Genomic DNA, 22,247 nt, shown 5'->3' with positions numbered 1-22,247 from the left:
AATGAATCTGTGATTGATACCGAGGAATATAAGCCTGGCCATTCCTCTTACCGTAGAGATGTGTGCAAAACATCTCGATGCACCACACATCTATATTCAATATATGTGAAATGGGCGATCATCAAAGGCACAACGGTTTAATGTTGACCCAGCGGTCCGCCGAGAGGTGTAAAGTTTAAACATAAGGTATGGTACCGGGCTGCGATAAGTAAATTACCCTATATTCCTGACACTTCACATTCCTCTGTAGTCAAGCAAATGGAATCACATGTCATTTGAATCGACTACACCCATCAGACTTCTAAAAAATCGTCCTTCAGTAAGATGTGAGTTTGGAAGTCCAGTTATGTTATTCGACGCAGGATTTTGTTCATTATTAGTTTGCGAAGTGCATCGATAGGATTTAGTTTACGGAACAAAAAGTGAAGTTCTCTTGGAACAATGAATGTTAGTGAATTTAATTTTGTGTTTCTACAGCTAACGTGTTGGCAATCGTCATCCTCTCCCGGAGAAAGTGTGGTCTCTCCAAATGTATCACCCTCTATCTGATATCCATGGCCGTAGCTGATTTAATTGTACTGATATTCGAGGTAATTCTCTCTGAAATTTCTGATGGCTATTTTCCATTTTCATTCCTCAACTTATCTCACATTTGTAAGCTACGCATTTTCTTTAATTGTGTTTCCATTGATTGGTCTGTCTGGTTAACCGTGACTTTCACTTTCGATCGATTTGTCACTATTTGTAACCAGAATTTACGAGCAAAATATTGCACTGAGAAAACTGCGGCTGTGGTGATAGGAGTGACGTGTTCCTTAAGTATTATTCAAAATATTCCAGTGTATCTTTTCCTCATACCTCTATACAATATTGACAACGTGGCGTGGTACTGTTGGATAACATCAGACGTCTACACCACACCAATATGGGTAGCACTTTCGATGATCGAAACGATTTTAACCCCAGTTGTACCAATGTTACTGATTATTCTCCTCAACGCGCTGACAATCAAGCACATTATACACGCCAATAGAGTGAGGAGCGGTCTCCGACGGAACAAAAAGGCCGAGAGCGGCGCAGATCAAGAGGTGGAGAACCGAAGGAAGTCCATCGTTCTATTGTTGGCCATATCCGGTTAACTTTGTACTACTTTGGATGGTGACCTTCGTGTGTTTCATGAGTGTATATTTCTTAGACGTTCATCTTTTAGGTTCAGATAACAACGACCCATTTACAATTGCAGAACAGTCCGGATATATGCTGAGAGCTCTGAGTGCTTGCACCAACACGTTTATTTATGGGGTGTCCCAGAACAAATTCAGGGAAGAATTAAAACATGTGATTAAAAGCCCATTCGTTTTCTTTTGCAATTCAATAAAGTCTATTTAATATCACGGTGAAACAGCAAGTTCTTTACAAAATTACGTTTACTTCTACATTGTGTTATTGCATTTTCTTTTCTGAGGTGCGGTTGGAAACAAGCAGTCAATGCCGACCGTCAGAGTATTCCTTCAATCACTTTCCCCAACGCACGCCCATTCAATGTACGGCGGACAGGTCGGTGGGCTCCAATACCAACGATGAGACTCGATCGGTGAGACCGACATCGGGCAGAGCATAGTAATTGGTGACTCCATTGTCCGAGGTGCGGACAGGAGATTCTGTGGTGGCAGGCGAGACTCAAGGATGGTCTGATGCCTCGCTGATGCCAGGGTTCAAGATGTCACGGACCGACTTCAGGACATCCTCGAGAGGGAAGGTGAACAGCCAGAAGTAGTTGTGCACGTGTCCACCAACGACGTCGGTAGGAAGAGGAAGGAGGGTTTGCAACGTGAGTTTATAGAGTTAGGAAGAAGAGTGAAAAGCAGGACGTGCTGGTGAAGGCTGGTGAAGGCTGGAACAGGGAGATAGGGGATAATCGCAGGGATTTTGATTTATAGACCATTGCGATGTCTTCCGGGGTAGGGGTGACCAGTACAAGAGGGACAGGTTACACCTTAACTGGAGGGGGACCAACGTTCTGGCAGGCAGGTGTGCTCGTACTACACGTTTGGGTTTAAACTAAATAGTGCGGGGGGGGGGAGGGGTTGACAAACTGGGAATATAAAGATGGAGTTAAACGGGAAGTGATTACAGGAAAAGTTGCAAAAGACTCCCGAATTAATGGTAAGGAAAGTTCGAGAAGGGATAAGAAAGTAAGGTCAGGGCCAGTAGTGACCGGTATGAGATGGGAGGTGAATACCGAAGGTAACGTTTTGTGTTTGAATGTGCGAGGTATAAAAAATAAAGAGGATGATCTTGAGACTCAGTTAGATATTGGCAAGTATGATGTTGTGGGAATCACTGAGACATGGCTACAAGAGGACCAGGGCTGGGAGCTGAATATTCAGGGGTACACAACGTACAGAAAAAACAGGCAGGTGGGGAGAGGGGGTGGGGGTCCCTCTGTTGGTAAGGAATGATATTCAGTCCCTAGCAAGGGACATAGAATCAGGAGATGTAGAATCAGTATGGACAGAACTGAGGAATTGTAATGGAAAAAGACCATAATGGGCGTTATCTAGTGGCCCCCAAACAATAGTCTGGATATTGGGTGTAAGTTTAATCAAGAATTAAAATTGGCATGTCGCAAAGCTAATGGTACAGTGGCTATGGGAGATTCCAACATGCAGGTAGACTGGGAAAATCAGCTTGGTAATGAAGCTCAAGTAAGGGATTTTGTGGAGTGCCTGCGAGATGGATTCTTAGAGCAGCTTAGACAATAGCCAAGAGACAATAGGTGCAGGAGTAGGCCACGACTGATCTTTCACAATCAGTTCCAGCCTTCTCCCCATACCACCTGACTCCGCTATCTTTACGAGCTCTATCTAGCTCTCTCTCTCTTGAAAGCATCCAGAGAATTGGCCTCCACTGCCTTCTGAGACAGAGAGATCCACAGATTACAACACTCTGACTGAAAATGTTTTTCCTCATCTCCGTTCTAAATGGCCTACCACTTATTCTTAAATTGTGGTCCCTGTTTCTGGACTCCCCCAAAATTGGGAACATGTTTCCTGCCTCAAACGTGTCCAATCCCTTAATAAACTTATGTTTGAATAAGATCCCCTCTCATACGTCTAAATTCCAGTGTATACAAGCATAGTCGCTCCAGTCTTTCACCATACGAACGTCCCGCCATTCCGGTAATTAACGTTGTGATCCTGCGCTGCACGCCCTCAATAGCAAAAATAGCCTTCCTCAAATTTCGAGACCAGAACTGCGCACAGTACTCCAGGTGCGGTCTCGCTAGGGCCCTGCACAAATGCAGAAGGACCTCTTTGCTCCTATACTCAACTCCTCTTGTCATGAAGGCCAACATTCCATTGGCTTTCTTCACTGCCTGCTGCATGCTTCCATTCAGTGAGTGATGCACTGAGACACCCAGATCTCGTTGTCCGTCCCCTTTTCCTAACTTGACACCATTCAGATAATAATCTGCCTTCCTATTCTTATTCCTATATTCCTATTCTTACCACCAAAGTGGATAACCTCACACGTATCCACATTAAACTGCATCTGCCATGCATCCGCCCACTCACACAACCTTTCCAAGTCACCCTGCAACCTCATAGCATCTTCCTCACAGTTCACACTGCCACCCAGCTTTGTGTCATCTGCAAATTTGGTAATATTACTTTGAATCCCTTCATCCAAGTCATTAATGTATATTGTAAAAGCTGCAGTCCCAGTACCGAGCCTTGCGGTACCCCACTAGTTACTGCCTGCCATTCTGAAAGGGACCCATTTATCCCCACGCTTTGCTTTTTGTCTGCCAACCAATTTTCTATCCATGTCAGTACTCTACCCCCAATACAACGTGCTATAATTTGTCCTACTAACCTCCAATGTGGGACCTTGTCGAAGGCTTTTTGAAAGTCAAGGTACACTACATCCACCGGCTCTCCCCTGTCCATTTTCCTAGTTACATACTCCAAAAATTCCAGAAGATTAGTAAATCCATGCTGACTCGAAACGACCCTGTTACTGCTATCCAAATGCTCCGCAATTTCGTTTTTTATAATTCAATCCAACATCTTCCCCACCTCCGATGTATAACTGGTCTATAATTTCGTGTTTTCTCTCTCTCTCCTTTCTTAAAAAGTGGGATAACATTAGCTACCCTCCAATCCACAGGAACTGAACCTGAATCTATAGAACGTAGGAAAAAGATCACCAATGCGTCCATGATTTTTAGAGCCACCTCCTTAACTAACCTGGGATGCAGACCATCAGGCCCTGGGGATTTATCAGCCTTCAGTCCAATCAATCTACCTAACACCATTTCTTGCCTAACTATTTTTTCCTCTTCACGCACCTAAAGAAACTATTACTATCCTCCTTTATATTATTGGGTAGCTTACCTTCGTACCACATCTTTTCTCCCCGTATTGCCTTTTAAGTTATCTTCTGTTGCTCTTTAAACGAGTCCCAATCCTCTGGCTTCCCGCTCTTCTTTTCTTTACTATGTTATACCTCTTCTCTTTTATTATTATGCTGTCCTTGACTTCCCTTGTCAGCCATGGGTGCCTCTTACTCCCCTCAGAATATTTCCTCCTCTTTGGGATGAATTGATCCTGCACCTTCTGCATTATTCCCAGGAATACCTGCTGTTCCACCGTCTTCCCTGCTCGGGTCTCTTTCCAGTCAAATATGGCCATCTCCTCCCTCATGGCTCTATAAACCCCTTTGCTATACTGTAATACTGACACTTCCGATTTTCCCTTCTCCCTCTCAATTTGTAGATTAAAACGTATCATATTATGATCACTGCCTCCTAATGGCTCTTTTACCTCGAGTTCCCTTATCAAATCAGGTTCATCACACAACACTAAATCCAGAATCCAGAATCAACACTAAATCCGGAATCAACACTAAATCCAGTACAAGCTATTCTAAGAATCCATCTCGGAGGCCCTCCACAAACTCCCTTTCCTGGGGTCCTGTACCAACCTGATTTTCCCAGTCTACCTGCATGCTGAAATCTCCCATAACCACCGTAGCATTACATTTGCGACATGCCAATTTTAATTCTTGATTCAACTTGCACCATGTCTCTGGAATTTTCACAACATCATACTTGCCAATGTCCAACTGAGCCGCAAGCTCATCCACTTTATTTTTGATACGTCGTGCATTCAAATACAACACTTGGACTTCGGTATTCACCTCCCCTCTCACAGCGGTGACCATTGGCCCTGACCTTACTCTCTTATCCCATCTTGAACTTTCCTTCCCATTTATTCGAGCCTCTTTTGCAATTTTTCCTGTATTCGCTTCCCCTTTAACTCCATCTTTAATCTTATAATTTGTCAACCCCTCCCCCCACCACTTAGTTTAAAGACACACGTGTAGCACTAGCAAACCTGCCTGCCAGAGCGTTGATCACCCTGCTGTTATGGAGTAACCCGTCCCTTTTGTACAGGTCACCTCTACCCCAGAAGAGATCCCAGTGGTCTAGAAATCTAAATCCCTGCTCCCTGCACCAGCCCCACAGCCGTGCATTCATATCCCCTATCTCCCTGTTCCTGCCCTCACTAGAACCAGGTACAGGAAGCAATCCAGAGATAACCCCCCGCGAAGTCCTTCTTCCTAACTCTTTAAACTCACGTTGCCGTACCTCCTTCCTCTTCCTCCGACGTCGTTTGTGCCCACTACGTCCGGCTGATCGCCTTCACTCACTAGGATGTTCTGAAGCTGGTCCGTGACATCTTGAACCCTGGCCCAGCGAGGCAACATACCACCCTCAAGTCCCGCCTGCCGCCACAGAATATACTGTCCGCACCTCGGACAATAGAGTCACAAACTACTATGGCTCTGCCCGACGTTAGTCTCCTCGGTCGAGTACCCTTGCCAGGATTGGAACCACCGACCTGTCCACCGCTCGGACTGGAAGCGTCTTCTGCCCCGACAGCTCCCAAGAAGGCGTACCTGTTGGTATTAGGCACAGCCACCGGGGTCTCCTGTAGTCCATGTTTACTCCCCTTTGTCACGGTCTCCCACCTTCGCTTGACCTGGATCCTTGGCGTGACAACCTCACAGTGGGTCATGTCCAGGAAACTCTCGTATTCCCGGATGGCCCTGGGGTCATCCAGCTGCTTCTCCACCTGACATCAGTGGTGGGAAAGGTGCTGGAGTCAATTATAAACGAAGAAATTGCGGAACTTTTGATGGCTGCAACAGGATCGTTCGGAGTCAGCATGGATTTACGAAGGGGAAACCATTGACTTATCTTCTGTAATTTTTTGAGCATGTAACTAGAAAAATGGACAAGGGAGATCCAGTGGATGTATTGTGCTAGGACTTTCAGAAAGTCTTTGATAAGATCCCACAGGGGAGATTAGTGGGCCAAATTAGAGCACATGGTATTGGGGGTAGGGGACTGACATGGTTAGAAAATTGGTTGGCAGACAGGAAACAAAGAGTACTGATTTACGGTCCCTTTCAGAAAGGCAGGCTGTGACGAGGTAGGCCCAGCACGGCTCGGTGCTGGGACCGCAGCTATTGAAAATTGGTTGACAGACAGAAAGCAAAGAGTGGGGATAAATGGGTCCCTTTCAGATTGGCAGGCAGTAACTCGTGGGGTACCGCAAGGCTCGGTGCTGGGACCGCATCTATTTACAATATACATTAATGACTTGGATGAAGGGATTAAAAGTACCATTAGCAAATTTGCCGATGACACAAAGCTGGGTGGCAGTGTGAACTGTGAGCAGGATGCTATGAGGATGCAAGGTGACTTGGACAGGTTGTGTGAGTGGGCAGGTGCACGGCAGATGCAATTTAATGCGGATAAATGTGAGGTTATCCACTTTGGTGGTAAGAACATGAAGGCAAATTATTATCTGTATGGCATCAAGTTAGGAAAAGGGGAAGTACAAAGAGATCTGGGTGTCCTTGTTCATCAGTCACTGAAAGTAAGCATGCTGGTAGAGCAGGCAGTGAAGAAAGCTAATGGCTTGTTGGCCTTCATGACAGAGGAGGTTAGTATAGAAACAAATAGGTCTTTCTGCAGTTGTACAGGGCCCTACTCCAAATTTGAGGAACGATATTCTTGCTATTGAGGGGGTGGTTAATTCCCGGAATGGCGGGACTGTCGTATTTTTGAAAGACTGGAGCGAATGGGGTTGTACACATTGGAATTTAGAAGGATGAGAAGGGATCTTATTGAAACATATAAGATTATTAAGGGATTGGACACGATAGAGGCAGGAAACATGTTCCCAATGTTGAAGGAGGCCAGAACCAGGGCCATAGTTTAAGAATAAGGGGTAGGCCATTTAGAACGGAGATGAGGGAAAACCTTTTCAGTCAGAGAGTTGTAAATCTGTGGAATTATCTGCCGCAGTGGGCAGTGGAGGCCAATTCCCTTGATGCTTTCAAGAGAGAGTGAGATAGAGCTCTTAATGATAGCAGAGTCAGGGGGTATGGGGAGATGGCAGGACGGGTACTGATTGAGAATGATCAGCCATGATCACATTGAATGGCGATGATGGCTAGAAGGGCCGAATGGCCTACTCCTGCACCTATTGTCTATTGTCTATTACCCCTTGGAATTGCACTCTAATTACCGCGAATGCTACAATAGCCCCGATACACCTTGACGGCATCATAGAGGAAATTTACGCTGTTACCTAATAACGTCCTTGGGACGTCGAAGTGATCTGGAGTCTCCGAGATTAATCCCCGCGGTGGCAGGGAGAACATGCGAAATCCACACAGCATCAGAGGTCAGGGGAGGAAGGGGTAGTCGGCAGGTGCATCATTTACAGGCAAATAAGGCGGTCATTACACAATTATGGCATTGTCTCTTAACTATTGAATAGACACCTGACTGACGGGTAAGATACTGTAGTTGAACACAAAGACCCGCAAATGCTCATTAGCAACACAAAAAGGCACAAAGTGCTTCAGCGACTCAGCGGGTTAGGCAGTAACTCTGTGAACATAGATGGCTTACGTAATAACCGAAGATTGACACAAAATGCTGAAGTAATTCAACGGGTCCGGCGGCATCCATAATTCAATAAAGTGTTTTTAATGTCACAGTGAAACTGGAAATTATTTTCGAAATTACCTCGTGTTCTAGTTTATATTATTGCATCTAACGTTCCGAGATACCATTCGCACCATCGAGTCAATACGACTGTCATTGTAATCTTTGCAGCCCCCTTGCCCTCCGCACGCCTGCTCAATGTATCCCCTTACATGCCACTCAAATGCCACTAACGCCCCAGCAACCCAACTGTTTTACGACCATATCATGGAGGCCATTTACTCCATCAGCCAATTTGCGTCTTTGGGACGTGGAGGGGCAATGGTGCCCAGGGGATAAATCCCCGCGGTAGCAGGAAGATACATGCGGAATTCACACAGCATCAGAAACAGTCAGAAGTAGGAATCTGCAGATACATTATCTACAATAGATAGACACAAAATCCCGTAGTAACTCAGCGGGACAGGCAGCATCTCTGAAGGGAAGGAATGGGTGACGTTTCGGTTCGCGACCCTTCTTCTGACGAGCAGATGTTGATATCAGGTAAATGACACGTGTAGTGGAGTAAATCAGCAGGTCAGGCAGCATCTCTGGGGAACAGGGATGAGTGACGTAATAACAAGGATCTTCATGTGTTGGTTTATGCCGAAGACAGGAGAAGCCTCAATAGTGCAGAGAAGCCTCAATAGTGCAGGTATTGGGAGCAGCTATGGCAGCCTCAGAGAACTTATTGGCAGTTGAATATTTGCTGTACCGAGAGCAACGAACAGGGAGATGAGAATTGGTGAGAGTGAAGGACAGAGATGCATCAAATATAACACCTGACTGGCACGCATCAATTATTTCCATATTGTAGATTGAAAAACCAGACGATAACACTAGGTCGAGTGTATGGCATAGCTTGTGAGCAGGACCCGTGGTAAGTAGAGTCAGATTGAAAGACTCAACCAGATGTATAAATTCACTTACAAGAAGCTTAGCAGGACAGCATACATGAATATTAAAATCACCAAGAATCAGGACACGATCAAAGTTGGGCACAGTGTTAGGGATGAAATCAGCAAATGAAGTGATAAAGTCTTTATGCACTTTTGGTGGGCGGTACATAAGAACAATTACGAGGGAATAGACCAGGCCTACTTTACTTCATTGCACCTTGAAGCTGGAAAAATGATGAGAGTTCAGTAGGCGGCAGTTAAAATGTTTTTTAAACACAGCGGCGAGGCCCCCACCGAGCCCGGAGAGCCTAGACGAGCTAAAAAGGTTACAGTCATCAGGACAGAGTTCAACAAGTGAAGCAAGCTCATCAGAGTTAAGCCAGGTTTTTGTCACCAGTAAGGTCCAATCCACGGGAGGTGAAACTGTCATTGAGGATAAAAGTCTTATTGGATAAGGATCTCGCGTTGATCAGAGCCACCTTGACTGGGATAGCAGGAACGTTGTAATCCGGTAACGGCTCCCACGCCAGGGGCCGGAGGTTCATGGAAACCACGCCACTGCGCCTCACAGATAGCTTGGCTGGGAGCCGGCAGACCAGCGGTCCGGTGTCCAGGTGCGTGTCCCGGATAATCGGTCGGAGAAAGGCGTACCTGATCTCGAGGGAGCGCCGATGGATGGAACGACACGGCCGACCGGATCCACATTCGCAGAGCTGAAAGAGGTAGGCCGGTGTTGAGCAAGAGCGGGCGAGATTTTTCCGTTTCGCCGAAGCACCCGCGTGTTTAGTTCACCTCCTAGCAAGTTTCCTTCGGCGATAGCCGCAGGGCCGGGCCCATACACCTTCAGGTAGTTGGGGAAATAGAGAGCGATGAAAGACTCTTTGTCCGGGACCCCGGGTGTAGAAGTCCATGACAGAGGCTCGAATATTCAGTAGCGTTTGACGCTCGTAGACCATAGTGGCTTGCACATCATGCAAGCACAGAGACACAAACAGAACCAGGGCAAACAGGAGCGGTAACAGGCAACGGCACACAGGCGCGGCCGTCCCCTCTCCCTCCATGAGGAACACACTGACCAACTGACGGGTATTTGACTAACTGTTGAGGCTTTGAATAAACGAATAAAGGGACTTGTTTTAGAAACTCACCACTGCTCATTGAGACGTCTTTGTTTCTCTGCCGTTCTGATCTGTCAGTAACAAGGTAACTGGGCCCTAGTTGAAAGTGCAAGTCAGGGTAGAGTTTAAACAGCAAACTCTCTCAAATATCTTATGGCTGATAACCACTGATGCAGGCAGCATCTTGGGAAACATCGCCTGCTCCTTCTCAAATGCCTGCCCATAGTTCAGAAAATGTAACTATCATAACTATACGCAAAATTGCGAATTGTGTACGCCGCATCCATATTATTCAAAACTTTACCACCTCACAATAATCACCACACAATCGGCTGTAGCTAATAATTTAAACACTGTTAATATTACCACAAACCGTTGGACGTATCTGTAGACGTACTGATCATATTCAATTGGGCTCATATGCGGATGATATATAAAAGCAATAAGGGTGTCAGCACCGATCCTCTTCACAAAGAACCGGACATAGACTAAAAAACACATGTCGCAATAGCCCCGAGAGTGGTGGATGCCCGGGACGCATTACCAGATGTGGAGGTGGAGACAGACGCCATCGTTGCATTGAAGAGGCTTTTGGTTTAGCATGTGGGTATGCATGGAATGGAAAGGTATGGATCTCGTGCAGAAACATGAGATCAGTTTAGTTTGCCATCATGTTCGGCACAGGAAGGTATGATCGAAGGTGTGTTCCTGTACTGGACCTTTCTATGTTCTATGCTTTATAATGAATGGTGGTCCCCCATAGCTAATTAAGCATCAGAGAATAATTGATGTATAGGTCTCGGATCTCTGAAACTGAAAAGCATACGTTGAACAAGAAGACTTGTGCGATGCTTGTCTTCATTAGCAGGGGCATACAATATTGTTTGGATGTTGATTGCTTCACAAATCAGGGAGGATGTTATGGCGGTATTTGAAGATGACATAGTGGAGGGCACGTCAACTGAGGTATTCAGGGTTGAGTTTAAAAAATAAGAATGGTACCATCTCTCTGCTGAGATTAAATTGTAGGCAGTGGGCGATAGAGAATTAGATACGTATATCGATTATGCAAGGATAGAAGAAGCACATGGTAATTGTAGTGCGTGAGGTTAACTTCCCCAATACTGACAGTAACTTAATGCAAGAGGATTAGACGCGTGCAATTTATTAAGTGTATCCAAGGAGATTTCCCTAAAAGGTATGTGGATAGTCCGACGCGAAGAGGGACCATACTGGATCACGTATTGGAAAACAAGTCTGGCCAGGTAAGGTGTTGCGGTAAAAGAGCATGTTGAAGGTAGTGTTCAAAACCCTAAACGTTTTAAGATTGTTCATAATAGGGATAGGTATGCATGAAGAGGGTACTAAATTCGTGTCAAAGTAGTTTACAATGTCATTAGGCAGGAGCAAGGGAGGGTATATTTGGAGCAGTTGTTATTGGGTACGTCCACAGCAGACACGTAGGACTCGTTTAAAGGCCAGCTGATCAAATGGAGGATCCGCATGTTCTAGTAGGGAGGGAGGGGTAAGGACGTCACGTTAAGGGAATGGTGAATAGCCAAAGAGGTTTAAACGTGGTCGCGAAGAAAACGGGAGCGCTTGTTATGTTCAAGAAGATGGCATCTGACGGGGTTTATGAGGAATATAAAGTGTGCATGAGTATTCAATATAACGTACTCAATCGGGCGATTAATACAGCCAAAATGGACCATGAAATATCATTGGGGAATCGGATTAAGAAAACCAACGTTCCTTAGACAATGTTAAAAATAAAAGGGTGGCCTGGGAGGAAGTAGGACTACTGGGAAATGTGATGGTATCTATGCGGAGGGGGAGGATGTAGGTGAGGTGCTAAACGATTAATGTGAATCCGTACTCACGGAGAAGAAGGATTTGGAGGAGAGCGTGATCAATGTGAAGAATCCAAATATGCGGAAGCAGTTTGAGATCGAGAAAGAGGTGGTGCTGAGGCTCTCGAAGAGCAATAAGGTGGATAAATCACCAGGGCCTAATGTGAGATCTGCAAGGTTATTGAAGGAGGCACGGGATGGGGTTTACGGGGGACATGACGAAGATCTTGATTTGTCGGTCAGACAATACCGACATTAGATTTACCCCCGTTTGGATGAACTCTGTCCGGATATATGCTGAGAGCTCCGAGTGCCTGCACCAACACGTTTATTTATGGGGTGTCCCAGAATAAATTCAGGGAGGAACTAAAAAATGTAATTAAGAGCCCATTCGTATTCTTTTCCAATTCAATAAATTGTCTTTAATGTCTCGATGAAAATTGAGAATTTCTTTCGAAATTGCGTTGTCTTCTATGTTATATTATTGCATGTCACTTTCCGAGATACCATTCGCACCATCGAGTCAATGCCGATTGTCAAGTTAATCCTTGCGGCCTCAATCCCCTCTGCAGGCCCATTCAACTTAACCCCTGCTGTATCATGACCGTGTCACGTTTTGAGCCGGAACAGTGAAATCCTGTGTGCCTTACCTGGACCTTTTTATTTCCAACTGCCGACACATCAACCGTCTTGAATTCTCTACTCCACTTACGGATCTCACCCCTTCTGAACGCACAGGCCTACTCTTTCTCAACAACAATCCCGACATTGTTATAAAACCCACCACCAAGGGAGATGCCATTGTAATCAAGCGTGCTGACCTCTACCCAGTTGAGGTAAGGCATCAGCTCTCTGACATCTCCTCATACTTACCCGTCGATCATGACCCCACAGACGAACTCCAGGGTATCATGTCCCATTCAGTTTCTGATCGCGCCGCCTCCGGCGATCTCCCCTCCACAACCTCTGCCCTTATCGTTCCTCAGCCCCACGCTCCCCACATCTATCGCCTGCCCTGAAATCCACAAAGCGGACTGCCCTGACAGACCCATTGTCACTGCCTTCTCCTACCCCGTTGAACCCTTTTCCACGTGCGGAGATTCCATTTATCCTTCGTCTTGAGTCGCTTCACACCTCCGTCAACCACAACTCACACGCCTTTCATCTCTTTAAGAAACATTAAGTATCTAGGCCCCCTTTGCTTCATTTTCACCATGGGCGTCCAATTCCATTTCACCTTCATCCTACACTGAGTCTCAAAGCACTCCGATTCTTCCTCGAGCAGAGACGCATTAAATGTCCCTTTACTCACCCTCTCCGCCGCTGGCGCAATATCTGCACGCCTGGAACAACTTCTCTTTCGACTGCTCTCACTTTCACCAAGTTAATGATAAAGCCACGTGCACTCAAATGGACACTTGCATGCATTTTTGTCGTGTACGTCGAATGGTCGTTGATCCAGGTGTACATTGGCCTAAGCCTCCAAATCGTTCACCGCCTCATCTACAACTGCATCCGGGCCGCCTCCTGCATCTGAACAGTATTAGTCCATTTATCTTCCTTAAATACTATCGTCCACTTTGCCTCCAAATTCCTGACGACTATCCCTCCCACCATCCCGAGTGCCGATGTGATGTGATTCACTGTGATAACATCTTCTGAGTTGATTACCATGCGTCAGCTATTTAGTTTCGTTGCCTTGTTGATGGAGGTAGGTGGAGTGGGATGGTGGTGGGATCAAACTTGATGCCAGGCAAAGTCTGAATGGGGGTACAATTAGGGAAAGATTGAGTCAAATTATTGTGCAGCATAGAATAGAGCCCATCATACACATTTATGCCAAACGTTTCGCCCATCTGCATTGGATCCCTTTGTCAATTTCAAGAGTTTAGAAGGTATACAGGGCAACATAAAATATATCGGCAGCCACAAAAATGGTTCCATGAGTCTGCATTGAGGTTAAGTGAAATCCCAAATCAATTATAAAAACATTTGTTGGAGCATAAGATCATAAGATCATGTGATAGGAGCAGAATTAGGCCATTCGGTCCATCAAGTCTGCGCTATTCAATCGTGGAGTGTCTGGAACGGGCTGTCAGCGATGGTGGTGAAAGCAGATGTGAGAATGACGTGGAAGAAGCTGTTAGATAGCGACATGGATATGAGTGGATAATTCAACATTGATTTGCCGCAGGAAGTAGAGAATGCGAATAGACTAATAAACATATGTTCTTACTTATAATTCTCCATATTTTCTGTAATAGAATAACATAATATCTATTTTCCAGAACAATGCTGGCAGATATTGCGCAATAACATAATTAGCAGTAACCCGACGTGATGATGGTAACTTTGTTTGTTTAACTGACTGACACTAATCCCAATTAATTTGCCTTGATTAGTGGTCATATGATTTATCTGGAGAATATGCTGCTATCTTTAAAAGCAAGCGACCTGTCATACCACTGGCAGGAAACGACGATTGTCTCTGGGCATGGACCTGCCGGTACTCAAACAGGTGGAGAACATTTTCTACCCTATCCTTGTCATTGTTGGTATTCCTGGTAAGTCCTTTATTATTCTGTACCCAAGTTTCGCTCTCTCGTCTTTACTGAATTCAATCTGCAACTGCTAGTGAGCAATGCGAGTCTGGCCACGCCACGCCGCGGACATCTCGATGCGATTTATATTTACACGCAATACTTGTCAACTGCGGTAGTCATTAAACTCTTCTTGTTTTCAAGTTGGTACTGCGTTTTGCCTGCATATGGAAGGTTATAACATAAGGTATGACGCTGGACTGTGATGGGCAAATCTGCCGAGATTCTTTATTCTCCACATTCCTCTGTGAACATGCGAATGGAATTCACGATTGATATATATCCACTAGACCCGTCAGACCTCTTAATAATCGTTCTGCGATAGGCCGCGACTCTGTAAATCCAGCCATGGCCTTGGCCACTACATTGTATTCGCTATTAGTTTGCGAAGTCCATCTTACAGATGTCCGTTCCTGAATCAGAGATGTGTGGGCGACACGAGTAAAAGGGGTAGTTGACAGTCTCATATACTACATTTACTTTCGCTGAACTGTCAAACTGATGTTCTTCTACAATAGTGAATGTTGGTGATTTTAATTTCGTCTTTCCAACAGCTAACCTGATGACAATCGTAATTCTCTCCCGGGGAAAGTGTGGACTCTCCAAGTGTATCTCCCACTATCTGGTATCCATGGCCGTAGCTGATTTAATGGCTCTGATCTTCGAGGTAATTCTCTCCGAGATTTCAGATGGCTATTTTTCTTATTCATTCCTCAACATAACTCAAATTTGTAAACTGAATATTTTCTTCAGTTTCCTTTGCATCGACTGCTCTGTGTGGTTAACGGTGACCTTCACCTTCGATCGATTTTTCACTATATGTACTCAGAATTTAAGAAGAAAATATTGCACAGGGAGAACTGCGGCTTTGGTAATATCGCTGACATGTATCTTCTGTATTATTGAAAATATACCTGTATATTTTGCCTCCGTACCTCGAGAAATAATTGACAACGTCGGCTGGTTCTGTGTCATAACCCCAGACCTCTACACCTCACAGTCTTGGGCAGCATTTTTGACCATCGATACAATTTTAACCCCATTTGTACCAATTTTACTAATCATGCTGCTGAATGCCCTGACAATGACGCACATCTTACACGCCAACAGAGTGAGGAGCGGTCTCCGAGGGAGCACGAAGGACGAGGGCGGCAAGGATCAAGAGGTGGAGAACAGAAGGAAGTCCATCATTCTATTGCTGGCCATATCCGGTAGATTCGTACTACTGTGGATGGTAAACCTCGTGTGCATCTTGAGTGTACACTTCCTCGACGTGGAGCTTTCGACAACAGATGACAACGACCCATTTAACATTGCGGAACAATCCGGATATATGCTAAGTTCTCTGAGTGCTTGCACCAATACGTTTATTTATGGGGTGTCCCAGAAAAGGTTCAGGGCGGAATTTATAAAAGTGATTAAGAGCCCATTCGTTTTAATTTCCAATTCAATAAAGTATTAAATATGATATAAATGTTCAAAGTGAAAATTCGTTTCTAAATCACATTGCCTTCTACGTTATATCATTGCATCTGGCTTTCTGAGATACCATTTGCACCATAGTGTCAATACCGACTGTCAGGGTAATGCTTGCAGTCCATTTTCTCTCCGCACGGTCATTTAATTTATTCCCTAAAACACCACCCAAATGCACACTATTGAACAACCAGCCCAGATGCACCGGGGCGGTATTATAGTGACCATTTGCCCTGTAAACTATTTACGTCTTTGGGACGTGGAAAGTAAGTGGAGTCCCCGAGGGAATTCCTCGCGGTGGCGGGGAGAACATGAGGAACCCACACAGCATCAGAGAACAGGATGGGAAGGAGGAGTCTGTAGGTGCATCATCTAGAGGTAGATAAGTGGTTCATCGCACAAATATGGCATTGTGTGTAAACCACAACATTTTGTTTGCAGAGCTCAGAAATTATAAACACAGATATCGTGGTAGAATTGGCTATAAAGCTAGTTTACCACCGGGTAAATTTCTGTATTTAACCCAACGACCCCTCGGTACTAGTTTACCAAAGAAGACACAAAGTGCTGGAGTAACACAGCAGGTCAGGCAGCATCTCCCTGGGACAGAGATGGGTGAGGTAAGAACAAGGAACTGCTGGTGCTGGTTTATACCGAATGTCGAGACAAAACGCTGAAGTAAATCAGCGGATGAGCCAGCATCATTGCAGAACATTGATAGGCGAAGTTTCGGGTTGGAACCCTTTTTCAGACGAAGGAAGTGTTCCGATCCGCAAAGTCGCTCATCCGTGTTCTCCAGGGAAGCTCTCTGCTTCGCTGAGTTACTCAGCATTTTGTGTCTATCGATAGAGAGGTGACGGTTCTGGTCGGAAACAACTTCACATACAGTAAAGTCCCGTGTGCACCTCTGGTCAGCATGTTGTGGACAGTATTGGCGAGCAGCAGGGGTGATGCTCAACATGATGAATTTCCGCAATCTATGTATTTGATTGCAATCTGCATGCAGTGACAAAAATGCCAGTTTCAGCCTGAGAAATCTGGTACGGTTGCTGCCTCGCAGCGCTAGATATCCCGGTTCGATTCTGAGCTTGAGCTCAGTCGGTTTACAGTTTACAAATTCTCCCTGATAGGGCGTGTATTTGCTCAGTGTGCTCCGGTTTCCACCCACATCCTAAAGCTGTGCGGGCCTTGTTACTTCGTGGGCGTCTGTAAATTGTCCATATTTTGTTGGGATTGGACAATAAAGTAGACAAACATAGAACTAAACACACTCCGAGGCCGGCACCATCGAAGCTGCAGCCGCCGTCAGCCACCGCGACCCCCTCGGCCATTCCCAGGCCGAACTTCCTGACGGCGAAGCTCCACCTAACCGCACAGCATCCCCCGTGGGTCCCAAACCATGCCTGTCCACGCCACTGACGACCTTACCCCCACACTCCGTCCACCGACGGGCCGGTGCCATTGTCCCCACTGTTCCTTCACTCACTAACGGCCACCAGAGGGCCGGATCTGTCGCCTCATATCGGTTCCAGGCCCTGTTCCATGCACAGGGTTCCATGCTGCCGGTCCCAACAACTTCACGTTTATAAGATTTTAAGGTGACAAGTGACAGGAGCTAGATTAGGCCTCCGCCGTTTAATCATGAGTGACTCCCAATGGGTGACTCTCCCAATCCCATTCTTCTGCCTTCTCTCCATTACCTCTGACACCCGTACTATTCAAAAATCTATCTATCTATGTCTTAAAAATATCCGTTGGCCTCCTCCACAGTCTTCTGGGGCAATGAATTCCACAGGTTCTCCACCCACTAATGAAATAAATTCCTCCTCTACCCTTCCTAAAGGAACGTCCTTTAACTCTGGGGCTTTGCCCTTGTGGAAATAGCCACTCCACATCCCCTCTATGCAGGCCTTTCACTATTCGGCAAGTATCAAAAAGGTCTCCCCTCATCCTTCTAAACCCCTCTTACGATTTCCAACAGGGAAGCCCAGTAATGGCTCCACTCGTATATTCTGTACATTCTGTCAGCATATTGCATAAAGTATTTATGCGCAAAAGAGGTCATTGGAATCAAGGCTTGACCAATCCATATACCTAATTACAATCTAGATAGGATGACCTGCATCGAGCCAATTTCGCCCTGAGGGAGTTCAAGATGAAATTGGGCGGCAGAGTGGAGCAGTTGGTAGAGATGCTGCCTCACAGCGTCAGATCCTCAGGTTCAATAATGGCAGCGAGTGCTGTCTGTGTATAGTTTACAGGTTCTTCCTCTCACCGTGTGTAGTCGCGCCTGGTGCCCCGGTTTGCTCCTATTAACGCTAATTAGCGTTTCTAAATCGTCCTTTGTGTTTAAGGACTGGGAGAGCAAGTGGGATAACACCGATTTAATATCACCCCGGGGCTGGTACCACCGCAGCCGTCGCGGCCACCGGCCCCCACCACGACCTGGGACGGTCCTAGGCCGAACTTCCCCGTCTTCGGTTCCAGGCCGGGCCTACTGACGTCGACGCACCGCCGCCCCGCACGGTTATCTCCACCGCTCCCATATCGTGCCAGCCAACGCCATCGACGACCCTTATCTGCAATCCGTCTGCTGGCGCGCCCGCAGTCATTGAGACAGCCGATGCTTGACGCTGCTCCGGCCTCCAGCAGGCGGGAGGCATCAGCTCATACCGGTTCCAGCCTCTGTTCCGTTCGGAGGTTCCACGCTGCCGGTCCCAACAACATCCCGTGGACTGACTCTCCTGCTCAATCTCCTGAGTCGCGCTGTTCCCACTGCCAACAGGGAACCTCAGTAATGGCACCAACTTCACACTACACTTCATCGCACCCCCCTGTCTCAGTCCCCATGATCTCCCCACAGCACCTCACCTTCGATCCCTCGATCCCCCTCCTCCGCTGACCACAACCCTCCCCTTGCCGTCTTTTCACCACCCCCCTGACCACTCTCTTGCGGATGCAGAACCATCGCTCCTCAACAGAAGCTTTAACTTTTTACCCCTGCGCCCACATGTCAATGAGACCCCGCCTCCCTCTTCCCGCCATGATGTAAAGTTGTTTTTAGCGCGCCCCGACGCCCGAACATTCTCTATGGCAGAGCGGGCCTCGCCTCCCAGTGACGCCACATCTTACCCGCTGTGACATTTCTCCTCCACTTGGCCTCATCCCGCGGGACTTCTACCCACTCGGTTTTTGTTATTTAGAACTGCCGCCGCGACATCAATAAGATTGAATTCTGTACACCCCTGGCTCAAGCTGATGTCACTCGTGTCAACGCACTGCTCTCCTTCCTCTCAACCGTAGTCCGTACATTGTGATTTATTCGCCGACAAGTGATATGTGTTTGTAATCTGGCGGAATGACATATATCGTGTGTACACCAGGCATTAGCGCCCGGGCCCCTCCTCGTACCTGCCCCTCGACCGTGTCCATACAGCCGAGCACGAGGCCATCATCTTTCAGACTGTTTCTCTTCTAATCGCCTCTTGCGATCTCCGCTTCCGGAGCCTCCGACCTTGTATCCTAGCCCAGCAAAGCCCTTTCTATATCCTCCCCAAAATCCACAATGTGGACTAGCCTGTCAGACATATTGTCTCTCCCTCCTGACTCCTGACTGTTCGCCCGGCTGAACATTTCTCCACATTCTACGTACCTCGAGAAATAATTGACAACGTAGGCTGGTGCTGTGTCATAAACCCAGACTTCTACACCTCACGGTTATGGGCAGCACTTTTGACCATCGATACAATTTTAACCCCATTTGTACCAATTTTACTGATCATGCTCCTGAATGCCCTGACAATGACGCACATCATACACGCCAACAGGGTGAGGAGCGGTCTCCGAGGGAACTCGAAGGACGAGGGCGGCACGGATCAAGAGGTGGAGAACAGAAGGAAGTCCATCATTCTATTGCTGGCCATATCCGGTAGCTTCGTCCTACTGTGGATGGTAAACCTCGTGTGCTTCGTGAGTGTACACTTCCTCGACGTGGAGTTTTCGACAACAGATCAAAACGACCCATTTACCATTGCGGAACAGTCCGGATATATGCTGAGATCTCTGAGTGCTTGCACCAATACGTTTATTTATGGGCTGTCTCAGAAAAGGTTCAGGGAGGAATTTATAAAAGTGATTAAGAACCCATTCGTTTTAATTTCCAATTCAATAAAGTGTTAGTTGTGATATGCGTTCAAAGTGAAAATTCGTTTCTCAGTTACGTTGCCTTCTACGTTATATCATTGCATCTGGCTTTCCGATATATTATTTGCACCATAGCGTCAATACCGACCGTCAGGGTAAAGCTTGCAGTCCTTTTACCCTCCGCACGCCCATTTAATTTATTCCCTAAAAAGCCGCCCAAATGCACAATATTGAACAAGCAGCCCAGATGAACCAGGGCAGTATTATAGAGGCCATTTCCCCTGTAAACTATTTACATCTTTGGGGCCTGGAAAGTAAATGGAGTCCCCGAGGGAATTCCCCGCAGTGGCAGGGAGAACATGAGAAACTCACACAGCATCAGAGAACAGAATCGGATGGTGGAGTCTTCAGGTGCATCGTCGACAGTTAGATAAGTACAGCTGCGAAATTATAAGCACAGATATCGTGGTAGAATTGATATAAAGCTAGCTTAGCACCGTGTAAATCAATGTACTTTAACCCAACGACTAGTTTTCCAAAAAATACACAGTGCTGGCGGAACACGGCAGGTCAGGCAGCATCTCTCGGGGACAGAGATGGGTGACGTAATAACAAGGAACTGCTGGTGCTGGTTTATACCGAATGTCGAGACGCAACGCTGAAGTAAATTAGCGGTTGAGGCAGCATAGTTGCAGAACATGAACATGCGATGTTTCGGGTCGGAACCCTTTTTCAGACGAAGGAAGGATTCTGATCCGCAAAGTCGCCCATCCATGTTCTCCAGGGAAGCTCTCTGCTGCGTTGAGTTACTCAGCATTTTGTGTCCATCGATAGAGAGGTGACAGTTCTGGTCGGAAACTACTTCACATACAGTAAAGTCCTGTGTGCACCTCTGGTCAGCATGTTATGGACAGTATTGGCGAGCAGCAGAGGTGATGAATTTCAGCAATCTATATATTTGATTACAATCTGGATGCAGTGATAAAAGGTGCCTATTTCAGCCCAAGAAATCTGGTCCGGTTGCTGTCTCGCAGCGCTAGATATCCCGGTTCGATTCTGAGCTTGAGAGCAGTCGTTTTACAGTTTAAAAAATGCTCCCTGATAGGGCGTGTATTTGTTCAGTGTACTCCGATTTCCCCCTGCATCCTGAAGCTGTGAGGGTTTTGTAGGTTTGTGGGCGTCTGTAAATTGTCCATATTTTGCAGGGATTGGATAAGAAAGTGGACAAACATAGAACTAAACACACTCCGAGGCCGGCAACATCGAAGCTGCAACCGCCGTCATCCACCACTACCCCCTCGGCCAATCCCAGGCCGAACCTACTGACGTCGAAGCTCCACTTAACCGCACAGCTTCCCCCGTGGGTCCCAAACCATGCCTGTCCACGCCACTGACGACCTTACCCCCACACTCCGTCCGCCGACGGGCCGGTGCCATTGTCTCCACCGTTCCTTCATTCACTAACGGCCACCAGCGGGCCGGATCTGTCGGCTCATATCGGTTCCAGGCCCTGTTCCATGCACAGTGTTCCATGCTGCCGGTCCCAACAACTTCGCGTTCATAAGATGAGTTTTGGTCTCCTAATTTGAGGAAGGACATGCTTGTAATTGTAACAGTAATTATCCCAGGTTCACGAGATTGATCCCTGGGATGGAGGGATTGTCATATGAGGAAAGTTTGAAAAGACTATGGTTGCATTCATTGGAGTTTAGAAGGATGAGAGGGAATCTTATAGAGACATATAAAATTATAAAAGGACTGGACAAGTTACATGCAGGAAAAATGTTCCCAATGTTGGGGGAGTCCAGAACCAGTGGTCCCAGTCTTAGAATAAAGGGGAGACCATTTGAAAAACCTAGGTGAGAAGCAACGTTTTCACCCAGAGAGTTGTGAATTTGTGGAATTTTCTGCCACAGGGGGCAGTGGAGGCTAAATCACGGATGAATTTAAGAGAGAGTTGGATAGAGCTCTGGGGGCTAGTGGAATCAAGGGATATGGGGAGAGGTTGGGCACGGGTTACTGATTGTGGATGATCAGCCATGACCTAAATGAATGGCGGTGCTGGCCCGAAGGCCCGAATGGCCTCCTCC

The 22,247-nt window shown here is 46.6% G+C and overlaps 1 pseudogene; it reads left to right on the top strand.

The window, feature by feature from the left end:
* Positions 1-554: 554 nt before the first annotated feature.
* LOC144591385 (uncharacterized) lies at positions 555-1,389 on the top strand (annotated as a pseudogene).
* Positions 1,390-22,247: the final 20,858 nt, after the last annotated feature.

Source organism: Rhinoraja longicauda, unplaced genomic scaffold, assembly GCF_053455715.1.
Source record: "Rhinoraja longicauda isolate Sanriku21f unplaced genomic scaffold, sRhiLon1.1 Scf000970, whole genome shotgun sequence".
Classification (NCBI taxonomy): Eukaryota; Metazoa; Chordata; class Chondrichthyes; order Rajiformes; family Arhynchobatidae; genus Rhinoraja; species Rhinoraja longicauda.
The sequence above is the reverse complement of the archived record's forward strand: the minus strand, read 5'-3'. Positions and strand labels throughout refer to the sequence as shown.